Source organism: Bufo bufo, chromosome 3 (genome assembly GCF_905171765.1).
Source record: "Bufo bufo chromosome 3, aBufBuf1.1, whole genome shotgun sequence".
Taxonomy (NCBI): Eukaryota; Metazoa; Chordata; class Amphibia; order Anura; family Bufonidae; genus Bufo; species Bufo bufo.
This window is the reverse complement of record NC_053391.1, coordinates 499,023,955-499,041,262: the sequence shown is the minus strand read 5'-3', so window position 1 is coordinate 499,041,262 and position 17,308 is coordinate 499,023,955. Positions and strand designations below refer to the sequence as shown.

Sequence of the window (17,308 nt, the reverse complement as noted above, 5' to 3'; positions counted from 1 at the left end):
GTCAGGACACAGCGACAGGCAGCAGGTAAGGATGGTCAGGGTGGGAGGTCTGCTAAATTTCACATGGTGTCACGACGGCCTCTACGGGGAAAAATGGATAAGATGAGTATTTTTTTATTTTTTACCCTGATTAACTTCTGAAAGGTCTAAATTGTAGCCTCAGATGCTGTGATCAGTGATGAACATGGCATCTGAGGGATTCAATGAATGGGGGCAGCACAATCGCCGTTCCCCATGATTGCACCAACCACATACTAAGGAATGCGCTTTGTGAAATTCGGCAAAGCAACCAAATCAAATTTTTCATAACTTCGCTCATCTCTAGTGAGAACCTGTGATCGAATCCCTTCTCCATATTCACTGCAATGTTAACAAGCAAGGGAGAAAGATATAAGGTCTAGGACAGGGATGAGCAAAAGTTTTAAAATTTGAGTTCAGGTATAAGCTGAATTGAGTTATGGATTCCGTTACCACAGACCATAACGCAATTTCATAACGGAATGCCTTTAGAGGTATTCCATTATGCATTCTATCATAATAGAAGTCTATGGCCAGCATAATGAACGAACGGACAGATCCATTATGCAGGACATAGACCTCTATTATGACGGAATGCATAATGGAATACCTCTAAAGACATTCCATCATAGACTTGCATTTTGGTCCGTGGTAACAGAATTCATAACGCAATTCAGCATATACCCCAACCCAAATTTCTAAACTTGAAGTTCGCTCATCCCTAGTCAAGGATCATCAAAAGTGGATTAAAATAAGGTCCATCTATCATAGTTGAAGCCAGATAAGAGAGTGCTCCAATTTGATCCTTGCTCATTTTCTCTCTGTACGGCACTCGCCTTGCCTGTTAATATGGATATTGGGGGTTTGATTGTCTGTCAGCTAAAAACGTTCCACGGGTAACTAGTGCTTATGGATAACCATTGCATAAAAATGACAACAAATGCAACATTTAGATATCACAGAACAAGCACACAATTGCCACTTGCCAGGAAAGCCCTTGTGTGTTATGTAACGGAAAGTGGCAGAAATGACTGGAGGGAAATGTAGCCCCTTACTGATACATCAGTCCCCTATAGAAAGAAGAGATCATTATTTTTACATTTTATCTGTATAAATAGCAATCCAGGCTGCACGTTCAAATTAATTCATGTGAGATAATTGCAGTGTATCAGCATGCAGAAAACTCCTACACCTTACTACAAGCCCATCATTTTCTTTTCCCATTTATTTTACAGTTTCCTCCAGCAGTGGACGGGTTGTGACAGGTATCTCCTCTATATATATATATGTATATATATATATATAATGTGTGTGTGTGTGCATTATTAAAGGAATGGCAGCAGAGAGAGGGAGACTTTGCAAAGATCTAGAGGTGGAGTTGGATGTAAAATGACACTGGCACATTAAGCCCTCTTCTACTGGGAAGGGCTTGAAGGCTCAGTCAAAGCCAAGAAATCTCATCGTTGACGCCCATTTCTCTCCTTTTAACAATCTGACTAATAGTAATGTAAGCTAACAAGAAAGACTAGAAAGAGGAATGAGACTGGAGAAGCAGACACACACACAACCTCTGCAGCTCCCTGGAAGGATCTGTCATAAACATTCCTTTGCTGCACTGCTGCCTGGAAAGGGTTAAGCTCATCAAGTAAATTCAAGATAGCCTGGATATCTGCTCTGCATTTTAAGTAAGGCAGAGATGCATGTCACTGGATCAGCTCCTGTATGAGAGCACCGAGACCTTCGCTCGCTCTTTGGGTGGCATGCTTCACTCTGGATATGTTCAAGCTCTTGCAGCAAAGTTCATTTTGAGATGGCAAGGATTTCCCTTGTGAAAGCTTTGAAGGAAGGACAGATACCAGCCTGACTGTTGGGACTTGTATACCATCTAATCTTCCCAATTGACCTCTTCCTAGGTAAGATATTTGCCCTGTGTAATCGGTGGTAACCCTGCACTGAACCAAGTTATGTAATAACTGTTTGACTATACTGTAAGAGTTATTGTGTTTTGTGGTTTCTCGTGACTTTCTGTTATTTTCGTACATAGATACAGAAACAAAACCTGATGCAGGATAGTAACCTGCTCAGGGCTGGATGGGAAGACCTCACCTTAGAGGCTCACCTATACTTTTCGAGTTGGGGCAAGCAATTATGCAATTATTAGGTAATTTATAGCCTGTGTAGAGATGAGCGCACACGCAGGTAGATATCTCACCAGCATGTAACCCTCTGAGGCAGGTAAATTACAGCTCAGCTCTGCTATGCCTGCATAGCTTAGGAAATGAATTGTATCACTTGTTTGCAGATATTTTGAGTTTTTTATAAAACACTTTGCAATTCAGATGGTAGATTTCTGTTTATGCAGATTCCAAAATGTGGAACATCTCTCTACCTGTCTAGCGGGTACAGGTTTCCATATGTTGTAACAATTCAACATTTAAGTGACAGGTTTAACGCTATGAGGTATTTAGAGGGTATAAAACCAAATGTACCTACTGTTTCCTGAATGAATTGCTGACAAGAAATAATAGAAATCTAACCACTAAGTTTTGCTTTGTATGCTATATTGGATAGATGAATAGGTACAACAGACAGGTAACACAGACAATATTAATGGGAATAAAGTTGTAAAACCCATACTTATTTTAAGTAGGGCTTGTCTCCCATGCAGAAAAAAACAGAAATGCCCCCTGGGTTAATTCGTGTAGCTCAGAATGTCAGAATGTGGGTTTTCTGACTGCGAGGTGTGGACATTAGTCATACACAGTTCCTCCCAGTTCAGTTACCTACACCTATTGAATTTCCCCTGTTACCTGGATATGAGAATCAGCCCTACAGATCTGTACTTGTTCCGAGCTATAAAATGTGCTTTCAGCTTTAGAAGATGCAACTACAAATGTCTTAGTCTGTTGTAGGAAAGTATGAATAATTGGTCTGATCAAGCTTCATGTACGTGACCTAAAAGTTGGCACTAATTCAGTCCTATGAACACCCGCATGCTGTTTATCCACCCTATACAGTTGTATACATCTGGTAGGGTCTGTGTAATATGGCATCATTCCATGATACTGCAGTTACGTTATAAAAGAAGCCCGGGATAAGGTTTATTAATTGAAATCAGAGATTTTCTTAATTAAAAACTTGCAAATGTGCCGAACGTGCTCAGCAGCTGTCCAAAACCAAGCTCTCAGGATGTAGAGGACGCAGGGTAAACAATTCTGGGAGTGCTAATGTAATGGCTCTCAGCTGGTATTCCGCGTTATTCCTTTTTATATCCAGCGTATACGCCAAATCTCCCACTTTAAAGTAGACTTCAATTCCATCCTTTACAGCCATTTAACCTAAAGGAGTGATTAATGTGTTAAACTCAACGTGTAGGTATCCGCAGAACTGAAGGCCTCGAGTCAACATGTGTTAGTGATACCATTAAATACTTTGATTATTAAATACCCTTAGATGACATCCTAATAAATGTTGGCTGTTTGATATCTTAAATGAGAAAGGACAGTTTGGCAAATTTAGAAAGAAAGCACTGTACTCCTTAGACGGGAGATTCTGTAATAGTTTTAATATGTTAACAATTACCATATCCGACTATGGTGGCTTTTTAATATTCTATAATTACTTACACTTGTCTGCCTCAGTATGCCAAGAACATCCGGTTACTAATGGGAAATGTGTTAAAACCTATCTCCTAGAATCACAGCTTGCCCAACCCTTCTGTATCAAGTACTGCATTCCAGCAATTATTATTAGGTAAATATTAAAACCTTGCCATTCAATCCTTCTATGAATGGGGACTTGATAAGGTTTGCAATTCCTTTAGGGAAGCCCTGCATAGATGTGTTAAAGGATAAGCCAAAGTCTATACATTTAAGTTGTCTTTCTCAGAATTGATCAACATTACCCGTAACTACTACTCCACAACTGTACTTCTATATAACCCATATATACAATATGTATTTATTTTACACACTTATATAGCGCTACTATATTCCGCACCGCTTTACAGACATTAGTATCATGCTGTCCCCAATGGGGCTCATAATCTATGTTCCCCATCAGAATGATTTTGGAGTGCGGGAGAAAACCGGGGCACCCGCAGGAAACCCACCCAAACACGGGGAGAACATACAAGCTCCATGCAGATATTGTCAAACCTAGGGCCCCAGCTCTGCCAGACGCCAGAACTAACCAGGAGTTTACTTTATAAACATATCAAATGTGTGCCATACTGTGCTGCTTTTATAATTTTTTTTCCTATATACTGTACTTGGGGGGTATAATAAAATTGTTAGTCTGACCAGGCACAATATAAAATAAGTCTATTCAAAATTCATGCTGCCCCTTCCCAGCTTGCGTATATGGTAAAAAGTCTCCTGCGTCACATCAGTGTATGAACCTCAGGGCATCCGTTATCAGAAGAAACTAATTCTCCTTGCAGAGACAGAGACACAAGTGGGAGGGAGTCTTGGGAGCAATATTCCTTTGGGCAAAAAAGTATACTAAATATATACGGAAGTAGATGGTCTCTATAGTGCCATCTGTATAATATACTGATAATGCAAGGCAGGGCATGAACAGTGGCTTACAGGGTATCCAGACAGTTTTGTTCACTAAGGACCTCAGTGTAATAAAGTGCAGTAATAAGTGACTGCTTCAAGAACGCATCTGTCTTTCTAGAAGGGCCATTTTAAAAGTGCCCATCATTGTCCTATTAATCATGCCACCACCCATTAGGCTAGCAAAAGCTCATTTGCTGGGAAATCACATCTTTTGTTTAGCTTTAAAAATGCTTGCTTCTTGCCTGTACATTACCCAGTGTATGCAGGGCATGTGCTGCGAAAATATGAAACCTATATGGGAAGAACAATTATAATACCAATTGTTTGTCCCCATGCTAAATGCGGCATATACATGTAGGTAATGACCGCGGATCGTTATCAACGTTACCAGGCAGAACATTAAATGATTGTCTCTAGTAAATATGGGAAATATTACAAGAAGATAGACGATTATAAGTAAACTTACATGCATACAGTACATATATACCAAGTGGTGTATTAAAGCACCATTACAATAGCGTGACAGCACATTGGGACCATAGAAACTTGTGCAGACTTATAGATTATAGTTTAATTAAGTTTAAGATGTTGATTGTTACTAATAGTATTTGTTGGAAACTCTATCCATTCCCATCATGTTATTGTCCATATCTTAACCATTATTGCTGACATTTAAAAGGGGCACTAAGCCTTGAAAAAATTTATATAACACAAATTCAGTTAATTTATAGTACACACTGCTATGTCTACAAGGTGCTCCACAAACTGCTGTTCTAAGCAGTTTAGGAGAGATCTTGCAGATAAAGGACTTGCTCCTTCCTCCAGTCCACTCCATCTTCAGCTACAGAACGGCTAGGTGCATGTGCATGATGTCACAACCTCAACAGGAAATTCAGGAGACAGGCAGGGTATAAGCCTCCAACACACTGAAATTCCAATTCCAGCAGATTGAAATATCAGCACTGCTTTAGAAGTCCCTGCTTTTTGGCTGACTCCATAGAGCAGGGGGATAGGGGTTATTCCAAATGCTATTTTGGTGTTTTTCACCATTTGGGACAGGGAGAATGGTAAGAGCTGAGGGAGACTTGTCAGGGTTGAGGGAAAGCTGAGTACAGAGATATTGTAAATGAACACCTATCCACAGTGCTCTGGACTTCAGACTGGGTGGAAGGTTTACCTTCCAACAAGACAATGACCCTGCGCACACAGCCAGGACAACACAGGAGATAATTAGGGACAGCTCTGTGAATGCCCTCCCTAATGCAGGTGTAAAAACCATGTGGCATCATACCCAAGAAGAGGCTGTAATCACTGCCAAAGATGCTTCAACTAAGTACTGAGTAATGGGTCTGAATACTATGTCAATGCAAGTTTTTCCTTTTCAATAAATTAGCAAATATTTCTAACATTCTGTTTTCACTTTGTCATTATGAAATATTAAAGAGGACCTTTCACCAGAATAAAACATCTAAACTAACTATACAGACATGGAGAGCTGCGCCCAGGGATCCCCCTGCACTTACTATTATCCCTGTTCGCCCGGTATAGCCTCCGGTATCTTCATAGTTAGGCTCCACCCAGGGGAACCTGACGGCGTCTCTTTCTCCTATGCTGTAGCGCTGGCCAATCACAGCGCTCAGCTCATAGCCTGAGAGTTTTTTTTTTTCTCTCAGGCTATGAGCTGAGCGCTGCGATTGGCCAGCGCTACAGCATAGGAGAAAGAGACGCCGTCAGGTTCCCCTGGGTGGAGCCTAACTATGAAGATACCGGAGGCTATACCGGGCGAACGGAGCGGCGCCCAGGTATAACAGTAAGTGCAGGGAGATCCCTGGGTGCCGCTCTACATGTCTGTATAGTTAGTTTAGATGTTTTATTCTGGTGAAAGGTCCTCTTTAAGTGCAGAATGATGGGGAAAACATGTATATTTTATCAAGGGGTTTTAGTGATTCTAATTTTGATGTCCTATCTTTACAACAAATCATCAATATCTGATTGGGGGGTTGGCGTCCAATATTCCACTCCCCTGCTGGTCTGCTATAACAAGGTAGAGGTCTCCCTGTTGTGTAGTGGATGTTGTGTAACCTTCTCTGTCCACTACACAACAGACAGAGCTGTGTATTTCCAGCACTGTAGCTACTCTGAAACTGCTGGTCGTCGGAGGGGGGGGGGGGGGGTGCAGGTCACAGGTCGTCAGACCGAAAGGTGGATGACGATAGGCCATCAATATATAAATCTTAGGACAAGTCAGAACTATACAACTGCACCATTTGCTAGCTGAAGGTAGCAGTAAAATCCATAATTAATAAGGTCAAATAGTCATTTAAAATAATAGTGTAACAATAGTCATAGTATTCTTCTATTTTTAACATACTTTTCCATGGCTCGGCAATATAACAGGTCTTAATTATGAAATTACTGGACTCTTCTCATTTTAACTGTAATCTTTCTCAGTTTATAGTTTATAAAGTCCTGGATGATAATTTCCCAATTAATTTTTATTACACACTGTCCACAAGATGAAGATGGTTACCACAACTTTATGTAACTTGTCCTTCATCCCAACTGATGCATTACATCTCAGGGTAGTGGCATTTGAGACTGCCGTGCGACATCTTCTCTGTGCTGAATTACTGGCATCCTCATACAGAGGAAGAGCAGTGAATTGGACTTGAGAACATTGACATCTCTTATCAGCTATGTTTGGCTGAGCTGCATTTCACTGTCACCAAACTGGAACAAACGGGTACATATAAGAAAGGCAAAATAATATGTGCAAGGCCATTAAATGAATCATTCTAATTAATAAGGGTCAGTACTGTGACACTTGGACGCCCCACTTTTCATGGAATTTTAATACTGGTCTCCTTTTTTTTCCAGGGTCTTAGTGCAGTTGCACATTATGTACCTCCTGTTACACTTTCCATATAGTGGAATTGACGGAAATCCTTTTTAACAGCTTAAATCTAGATCAGTAATGTAACATGATGCACTATTTAAAATACATTAAAGGGACAATGGTGTAGGAAGGCGCAAGGGGCCGTCATTGATGGAAGGTATGTGTCACCATGATTCCTGGCCTCGGTAAGGTAAGAGCCGGTAGATTTAACTGTCAGCGGCAGCTAGTGCTGACTGATACTGTTTTGTTGTTAGTATGGCTGTAAAGCTGGTCTGGGCCGGCTCTTACTGGGAGTAGCCAAAGTGCTGGGTGGGTGGCTGCTCCCCATCATCCAGGTTGGGTCTTTTTTGGCCTATATAAAACCCAGCCAGCAGTCTCAGCTGGGTGTGGTGTTTCCTCCATCTGACAGAGAAGCTGGGGAGTCTCTGTATTTTGGAACCTGTGAAGTTGTACCGTGCTAAGGGGCTGAGAGCCGCATGCCGGGAAACAGGTCCCTAAAGCCTGCTGTGGACTGTGGATGGAAAACTTCTAGCCAGGTGAAGATTTTGTCCTATGGACATTGCATGGTGTGAACAAACACCAAGACTGTGAACGGTCATTTTGTTTTCCCTTATGTGTGAATAAAACACCGAACTGTTTAAGTTAAAGACTTTGGGATTGCCTCTGTACTGCGTCTGCTAGCCTGTCTACCAGAGCAAATCCCCACAATGGTTACAAACACAATTCTGAACTGCATTGGTTGTTCTATCTTCACATTTTCCTTCATGCTTCTGTTATTCAAATTTGGAACATAAAGAGTATGAAATTATGCAAATGTGAATATAATCTTATCCAAATTAGCCTAACCAGTAGTAAAACTAGCTAAAATCTACAAACCACAGACTCCCCAACTCAAGCCTTACTTTGAACAAATAGAACCATATTTCACTGAAACTAGTCTGGCCTTCGTTTTTATTCTGTGGTTGAGAAAATTGATACTTTGGATCAATTCAAAGTCTCAACATTTGTAAGGCTCACCTCATTGTAACACAGCGCTATTAGCCAAGTTCCTGAGTAATATGAGTCAGGTTGCTGTCTGCTAACCCTTTCTCTAACTAAACCCTTTCTCTCTCTAACTAAACCCTTTCCCGACCACTACTGTACATGTAAGGTGGAAGTTGGACTTTAAACATGAGCGGGCGCCATAGCCACCGAGTTCCTGCTGCTTTAAACAGCAGACACCCAGAGCTAATGTTTGTCATCAGCAATAGCACCAATCACAGACATTTAAACCCTGAGATACTGTGGTTAATTGCGCTCCCAGGACCCCAAATGGCTCCCCTGTGGCAAGATCAAGGGCACTGTTCATTCCTTGTGGTGATGTTCTCATAACTTTCTAAAAATGTAGGACATGATTTGCCCTGCTTGTGAGTTCAGGTGTAACTTTGTAAAGGCTTATATTAGGTGCTACTCATTTCTATTGTTCCGCTCCATCCTAGGAGCAGAACAAAGAAAATTATGCAAGTGCTGAATCTGTCAAAAGATGAAAACTAACAACGCAGACCTTATTGATTACAATAGGCCAGGTCCATCAGGTTTACATCATATGTCTGTCGTTTTTATTGGACAATAGAGTGCAGCATGCCATGCTGTTGATGAAATCTGCAAAGGGGCCTCCAACATGAACGTCAGCATGGCCTAAATTAAAATGTTAATTATTCAGTTGACATCTTGCAATTGTGCTGCCGTCTACAATCTGCAAAGTTATCCATAAAGAAAAACTGCAAATAAAGAAAATAGTGTTGACGGATGCATGAGTTAACTTCTCTTAGTCATGTGTTCCTTTTCTAGTCGTGCACAAATGTGCCTAAAATTTGTCATACATTTGCTGCATTCTCTATATACTTCACTTCTAGTGCGATTTGCACAGTAAATATTCTTTTAGGCTTTTACCAGTTTGATTTCTCCCCTACAACAGCTCGCTCATATAAACTTTTAAAAATATGAGATACTCAGAGAGAGATCCAGTTTTTCCAGCTTTGTTATCCTGCTTTGGTGGATCTATAACTACCAGAATGTCTGCTATATAGATAACTTCTGAGCAAAGCATGCAGCTCCGGTGTGATCCCCTTAGGACATTGTTAGACCTCTTTCATATGAGTGATACAGATTGTGTCAGGATCTGTTCAGGAAAAAAACGATAGTATTGCAGGCAAGTTAAATCAGTTTTGTCTGTGATTGCGTCCAGTGTTTCTGTTTTTTCTATTATTTATTTATTTAATGCACTTATATAGCGCTATTATATTCCGCAGCGCTTTACAGACATTAGCATCAGTATGTCTTTGGAGTCAGGATTGTATCCAGATTGCATACATTTTTCATGCATGTGAGGAATAAATAAAGAATAACAATCTACCTCTCCTAGTAACCATCAGTGCAAAACACATTGCATCAGGATGCGTTGCGTTTTTCACTCAAGTCGCATTCACTTCTGTCGAGCCAGGGCTATGTGAAAAACGCACAATATAGAACATACTACAATTTTTCCTGAATGCAAAGTGTAACGGATCTCCTGGCACCCCGACTGGGTACCTCCGTTGAAGGATGCTCCTAGTGCTTCCTGAGGACTCCAAGCACTCCACTCGACACCGTAACCACCACAGGAACCAGGAACAGGAACAGCTCTTACAAGAGCTAGTAGTTATACCCAGGGGAGTATAGAAAATCTTCAGCGTATAGCAATCCCCAGTGTCGATCAGTTACCCAAACACCAGCCTCAACATGATGAAGGGTAAAACAGGAACTCTTTATTGAACACACAAGCATTGACTTATATACACATTTTTCAACAAGGGTACCACCCCTGTGGACCTGGTTGGGAACTGAGGACATAACATAGCAGCCAATCCTTACAGTTTAAAGGGAACCTGTCACCGGAATTTTGTGTATAGAGCTGAGGACATGGGTTGCTAGATGGCCGCTAGCACATCCACAATACCCAGTCCATATAGCTCTGTGTGCTTTTATTGTGTAAAAAAAACCGATTTGATACATATGCAAATTAACCTGAGATGAGTCCTGTACGTGAGATGAGTCAAGGACAGGACTAATCTCAGGTTAATTTTCTTATGTATCAAATAGTTTTTTTTCCACAATAAAAGCACACAGAGCTATGGGGACTGGGTATTGCGGATGTGCTAGCGGCCATCTAGCAACCCATGTCCTCAGCTCTATGCACAAAATCACGGTGACAGGTTCCCTTTAAACACAAAAACGATACATTCAACAAACACAATGGCATAGTCTGTGACGCACTCAATAACAGAATAGGCCCCTCCAAAACCCAGTGGCAAGGTTATTTTCGCCACACAAAGATAATGTGTGAAAAAACTTCACTCATGTTCACAGACCCACTGAAATTAATGGGTCAGGATTTAGCCCGGATGCTGTGCGTTTGCTACAAGCATGGCATCCGGATGGAAAATTTGCTCATGTGAAATAGGCCTTAGGCAACAAATAAAACTTATTTAGGAACAGCATAGCAATGTCTCTTCTTGCACCATTTGGGAGCCAAAACGACTTCATCTCTTATATTATAAAAATTAGTTTCTGTCTGTCCCGACGTCTGTCTGTCTGTTCTTTATGCGTGACCGAACGACTGGACCAATCTTCACCAAATTTGGTGTCTGGTACATCAGGTGTCCGGGGAGATTTTAGAGCGGGTCTCAGCTCTATAGAATGTCCCGTTACTGAGATATTCCCAAAAAATTACCTGCATTAGCCAATACAAGCCTTCAACTGCCATGCACACGGTCACATGTCCCTTATCAGCCAATAGAAGTTCGCAGGCTCTTATTCCCCACATACACACAGTTTTACTCCAGGTTTCCATAACTCCCCAGCCATTTTTCTTCACTGCTGTAGATCAGCTTTAGGCTAGGGCTACACGACGACATGCACAGCTCAGCAGACTGTATCACACAATAGACAAGATACACAGCAGACAGTATCGCACATGATAGGATTAGATACACAGCTCAGCAGACAGTATTACAAAGGATCGGATTAGATACACAGCTCAGCAAACGGTTACACATAGGATAGGATTAGATACACAGCTCAGCATACAGTATCACACAACATAAGATTAGATACACAGCTCAGCAGACAGTATCACAAAGGATAGGATTGAATGCACAGTTCAGCATAAAGTATCAAACAGAATAGGATTTCATACACAGCCCAGCAGACAGTATCACACAGGATATGATTAGATACACAGCTCAGCAGACAGTATCACACAACATAAGATTAGATACAAAATAAGTTTTCTGTCTGTCTGTCTGTTCTTTATGTGTGACCAAATGACTGGACCAATCTTCACCAAATTTTCACACAGGTACATCAGGTGTCTGGGAAGGTTTTAGACCAGGTCTCAGCTCTCTAGGATGTGCATTCCTGAGATATTCCCAAAAAATGACCTCCATTAGCCAATATAAGCAAGTCTTTCTCTTCATATACCAACTGCCATACACACAGTCACATGTCACTTATCAGCCAATAGAAGATCGCAGGGCTTTAGTCTCCACATACACAGAGTTTTACTCCAGGTTTCCATAACAACCCAGCCGTTTTTCTTCACTGCTGTAGGTCAGCTTTAGGCTAGGGCTACATGACGACAATAAGTCTCACGACACATCGGGCACAACTACATTGCGACATTGATGTTGCATGACTTATTTATAATGATATTCTATGGTGTTGCACTGTGACTGTGATGCGACAGTCACAGAAAAATCCATCTTGGATGGATTTTTTGCAACTATCGTGTCGCAGTTGCAGCATGTCACATGTCGCAGTGCGACATCATAGCCTATCATTATAAATATTGCTACAAGACTTTGGTGCGACAAAATGTCGATCGACACATGTCGTCATGTAGCCCTAGCCTTAAAGAGGTAGGGCACTGTGGAGGTCACTGTTAAGGGGGCAGGGGCCACTATTAAAGGGGCAGCTGCTGTGGAGGTCACTGTTAAAGGGGCAGGCATTGCGGAGGTCACTGTTAAGGGAACAGGGTACTGTGGCGGTCACTGTTAAAGGGATGGTTACTGTGTAACTCACTGTTAAAGGGGTGGGCTGCTGTGGAGGTCCCATTTTAAGGAGGAGGGGCACTGTGGGGGAGTCAGTGTTAAAGGGTGGGGGACTGTGGAGTTCACTGTTAAGGGGGTGCGGTGCTGTAGAGGTCACTGTTATGGGGGATACTGTTGATATCTTTTAACGACACACACAAACATTAAATGAAATAGATGAAATCTACCCGTGCTAAGCCGGGTCCTTCTGCTAGTAATGAATAATTGCATGATTTTCCTAATTTATGAAGTAAAGTCATGATTTTATAAAGGACACCGAGGCTACTATTGCTATCTCTTTCTTTACTGAGAAACCAAAAGCAGCAAAGAAAAAACATGATGCAGAAAGGTAACCCTGGAAACCGGCCCCTCCCCCTTATAGCCGTAGTATAACAGTCCACTCAGCAGTAAGCCCATAATTTTTCTTTGGCGAGTGACACCAATCAGGAACTGGAGAAAAACTTGAGTAATCTTCCAACCGTTGAAGTCTCATCATCCAACATCATCGGAAACGTAAACTTCCAAGAACTTGGCGAAACTGGAACAAACAACTCTTAGGCTCTCCCGATGCCATCCACTCATCCTGTGAAGACATAAAACACGGACTTATAATACAAATAGATGCATGGTAAGTAAGGAAAAGCACAGTACTAATGTACAATTAAGTACTAGTCATATGACACAAGCTTAGTATCCCAGGGCAGGTAGACAAAAAAGTGGTGGGGCAATACTCGCCTCCGTGTCCTTTATAAAATCATGACTTTACTTCATAAATTCTGGAAAATCATGCAATTTTATAACATGACACAGAGTTCAAAGCTGACCCATAACCAAAGAAAATGCGTGCAGTGGAGGACGAAAATAAAAGTCTCTAAAGGTGGAAACTCGGGACCAATCCGCCAGTCTCATGATGTCTTCCAATCTCACCCCTGAGATTGCCATCGAGGTAGCCGCCGCCCCTCTAGCGCGGTGTGCCGTGAAAACAGAGGTGTCCCCCCCCCCCCCCCGCGCTAAGGACATGACCCACTTAACCCACCGGGCCAAGGTGGTGCTGGTGACCAGAGCAAAAGGGCAACGGAAGGAAAGAAATAACTGGGGACACATCGGTGGGCGATGTGCCGACGTACAAGATTCATATTACTTTAGGCAGGCTACCGGACAGAGAGCCGGAAACGAAGGAAAACTGGGGTAATAGACTGAACAGATGTTAGTCTTAGTGCAACATGAAATGTTGAAGGTAACGCCCTCAGAGGTCAAGGACCTTGCGTCATAATCCAGGGCACGGACATCAGAAAGTCTCTTACAAAACATTAGACAGAAAAGAGAGACTAACTTAGCTGATAATTGACGTAAGGAGAGGTCCGAATTAGTAGGCCAGGACGAGAAAAGCGATAAAATACAGGACACATCCCAAGTCGTAGAAAAACGAGGTCTAGGAGGCCGAGAAAGACGAGAACCATGGGAACCTGCAGGGCAGCTGTCGAAACCACGGTGGGAAGGCAAAATGGCCGATCTGAACAGGTTAATCATCCAATAAGCTTTGCCGTCTTCAAACAAAGAGGTAAGGAACTGAAGGATGTCCGTCACAGGTGCCGAAAAGGGATCCAAATCTCTAGCCAAGCACCAGCCAGCCCAAGATCTCCAGGCTGCTCTATAAGAGCGTCTGGTACCGGGAGCCCATGCATCTTCCAAAAGGCGTCTAGTCGAATCCGAAACTCCTGGGACTTCCCAGGAGTCCCTGAAACCCTGCATGCTAGAAGCCGTAGTGACGCATCGAGGATGAGAGGATGTAGTAGACCTGAAGGTCCTTGCAGGAGGTCCAGGAATACTGGAAGAAGAATAGGAATCTCGACCATTAGTTCTAATAGTTGAGAGAACCAAGACTGGGTGCCCTAAAACGGAACCACCAAGACCAGGTCAGCCATTTGTCGGCGAACCTGGGCAATGACTCGTGGAATCATGGCGAAGGGCGGGAAAGCGTACATGAGATGGCCGGACCAATCCTGCAAGAAAGCGTCTACCGCCTCCGCGTCTGGGTCTGAGGGCCAACTGAAAAACCTGGGAAGCTGGGTGTTCAAATGGGAAGCGAAGAGATCTATATAGAAAGGTCCCCAAAGAGACACAATGGCAGACAACGCTGTCAAGTCTAATTTCCAGTCGCTGCCGTCTGAAAGATATTGAGAACTCCAGTCCGCGTGGGTGTTGTGAAGACCCGGTAGGTATTCTGCCAGAACCGTAATGTCTCTGGAAAGACAAAAGGACCAGAAGTCCCTCGCCAGATGAGACAGTACAGCCGAGCGTGTTCCTCCCATGGCATTGACATATCGGACTGCTGAGACGTTGTCTATGCGTAGTCTGAGGCAGGCCTTGGCCATACCATTCGTGAAACTCCAAATCGCGAACGAACCCGCCAAGAGTTCCAGAGCATTGATGTGAAGCCGGGCTTTTTCTTCTGTCCAGCGTTCCCCGGTGGTCACACCATTGCAGTGAGCACCCCAACCTAAAAGACTGGCGTCCGATTCCACCGTAAAATCTGGACGAGGGTTAAAGATTGCTTTGAAAAAATTCCAAGCTGAGAGGTTGTGGATCCACCAGGTTAACTCATCTCTAGTCTCCGTATACAGCGAGATTAGATCCACGTACGACGCTCCCGAGTGGAGGTGGGCAATTTTTAGACATTGATGGGCCCGGTAGTGCAAAGGGGCTGGGAAGACTGCTTGGATTGAGGAGGAAAGGAGGCCGATGATCTGAGCCAGGTGACGCAGAGAAATCTGCGTAAGCGACAATGTGTGATGGAGCTCCTTGCGGATAGCTCGAACCTTGGCTGGCGGGAGACTTAGTGTTTCCGCAGATGAGTCTATCGTGAAGCCGAGGAATTCCATGGATCGGGAAGACACTAGACAGGATTTTTCCAGGTTGAGGAGGAAACCCAAACGGGACAGAAGGGCTATTGTCCATTGAAAATGCTTCAGGAGGATGGAATGGTCCTGGGCCATGATGAGGATATCGTCTAGATAAATTATTAGACGTATTCCCCGACTGCGGAGCCAAGCCACTCTGTGCCGCATCAGTTTGGTGAAACACCAAGGGGCTGAGGAAAGACCGAAGGGGAGACATGTGAATCGCCACACGTCTCCCATCCAGAGAAAGCAAAGTAAATCCCTGGAAGACTCTGACACCGGCACCGTCAGATACGCGTCTTTTAGGTCCAGTTTTAACAACCAATCCCCTTGGAGGAGAATATCTCTGCGGAGGTGAGTCCCCTCCCTCTTGAAGTGGCGGTACCGAATGAAAGTGTTCAGTGCTCGAAGGTTGATCATGGGGCTCATTTGTCTGCCCTTCTTTGCCATGAGGAACATATTGCTGAGGACCCCCGCGAGTAAGGCGGGAGCCTGTTCTATTGCTCCTTTTTGGTAAAGGGCCGTAAGCTCCTTGTCTAATAACAGCTGCGCTTGATGGAAAGGAACATAGTATGAGGGGGAGGAATAAGGAGTGGAGCGTCCACCAACTCTATGTGGAAACCCCGGACTGTGGACAGAACCCAGGTGTCCGAGGTGATGCTTGACCAGACGTGGGAAAAAAGACAGAGTCTGCCCCCTACACAAGTAGCCGAAAAACATAGAGAAGGTTTAGTCTTACCGTAAGGTCGTCTGTAGTTCGTGGTCCCTCTGACACCTCTGGAACGCCAAGATCCACCGCGGACGGTAAACAAAGTAGGAGGCTGTCTGGCCTCTTGATAGGGAGGTCTCTGGGAGAAGGAGCCTCAACCCGAGCCATGGGTCTGGTAGGAAGACCGGCAGGACAGACGGCCCCTGGAGCTGCCGGCCCTGGTAGAAATCACGCGTTGTTTCGGCCGCCAATGCGAGATGTAGAGGGAAGGAGACAAGCGGTTGCGAGAACTTGCGGCGCTGAAAACAGAAGGGAAGAGGAGGTGGAGGTCGAAGTCTTGCGATACTTCGGCTGGCCGCCCGAAGGAGAAAGGGAGCAAAGATGGCCGAAGATCGCAAAGAGGAAACAACCAGAGATAATACTATCTCTAGCTGTTAAGAAGCACAGAAGGGCAGGTGCGGCGAGAAAACCAAGGGATAAAAAAAAAATAAAGAAAAAGCACCAAACAGAAAGTACTATTATAGAGAAAAAACTACTAGTCAGTGAAAAGCAGCGAACATGACAGTGAGATATACTTAACTAGGTGGCAGCAGCAAAGAAAGAGGATGGGCTTACTGCTGAGTGGACTGTTATACTATGGGTGTAAGGGGGAGGGGCCGGTTTCCATGGTTACCTTTCTGCATCATGTTTTTTCTTTGCTGCTATTGGTTTCTCAGTAAAGAAAGATATAGCAATAGGAGCCTCGGTGTCATGTTATAAAATTATGATCATATTACTAAATTGTCAGAAAGCCATTTAAAAAAAATATATTATTTATTTTCTGCACTTATATACCGCTGCTTTATTCTGCAGTACTTTACAGAAATTAGCATCACACTGTCCCCAATGGGGTTCACAATCTAAGTTCCTTATCATTCCTTATCATTGTATCTTTGGAGGAAACCAGAGAAACTCACGCAAACATGGGGAGAACATATGAACTCCATACAGATGTTGTCCTTGGTCAGATTGGAACCTAGGACCCCAGCACTGCAAGGCACCAGTGCTAACCACTGAGCCACCGTGCTGCCCCAATAATGTACCTGTATTTGCTTTTTCATTAGTTTGTATTATCT

The 17,308-nt window shown here is 43.3% G+C and overlaps 1 protein-coding gene across 2 annotated transcripts in view; it reads left to right on the top strand.

The window, feature by feature from the left end:
* The first annotated feature begins 1,543 nt into the window (after window positions 1-1,543).
* SLITRK6 (SLIT and NTRK like family member 6) overlaps window positions 1,544-17,308 on the top strand; it is a 56,726-nt gene continuing 40,961 nt past the window's right edge. For both annotated transcript variants that reach the window (XM_040425318.1, XM_040425319.1), the window contains exon 1: window positions 1,544-1,931. The gene's annotated coding sequence lies outside the window, so the exon portion shown is untranslated. The remainder of the gene's footprint in view (window positions 1,932-17,308) is intronic.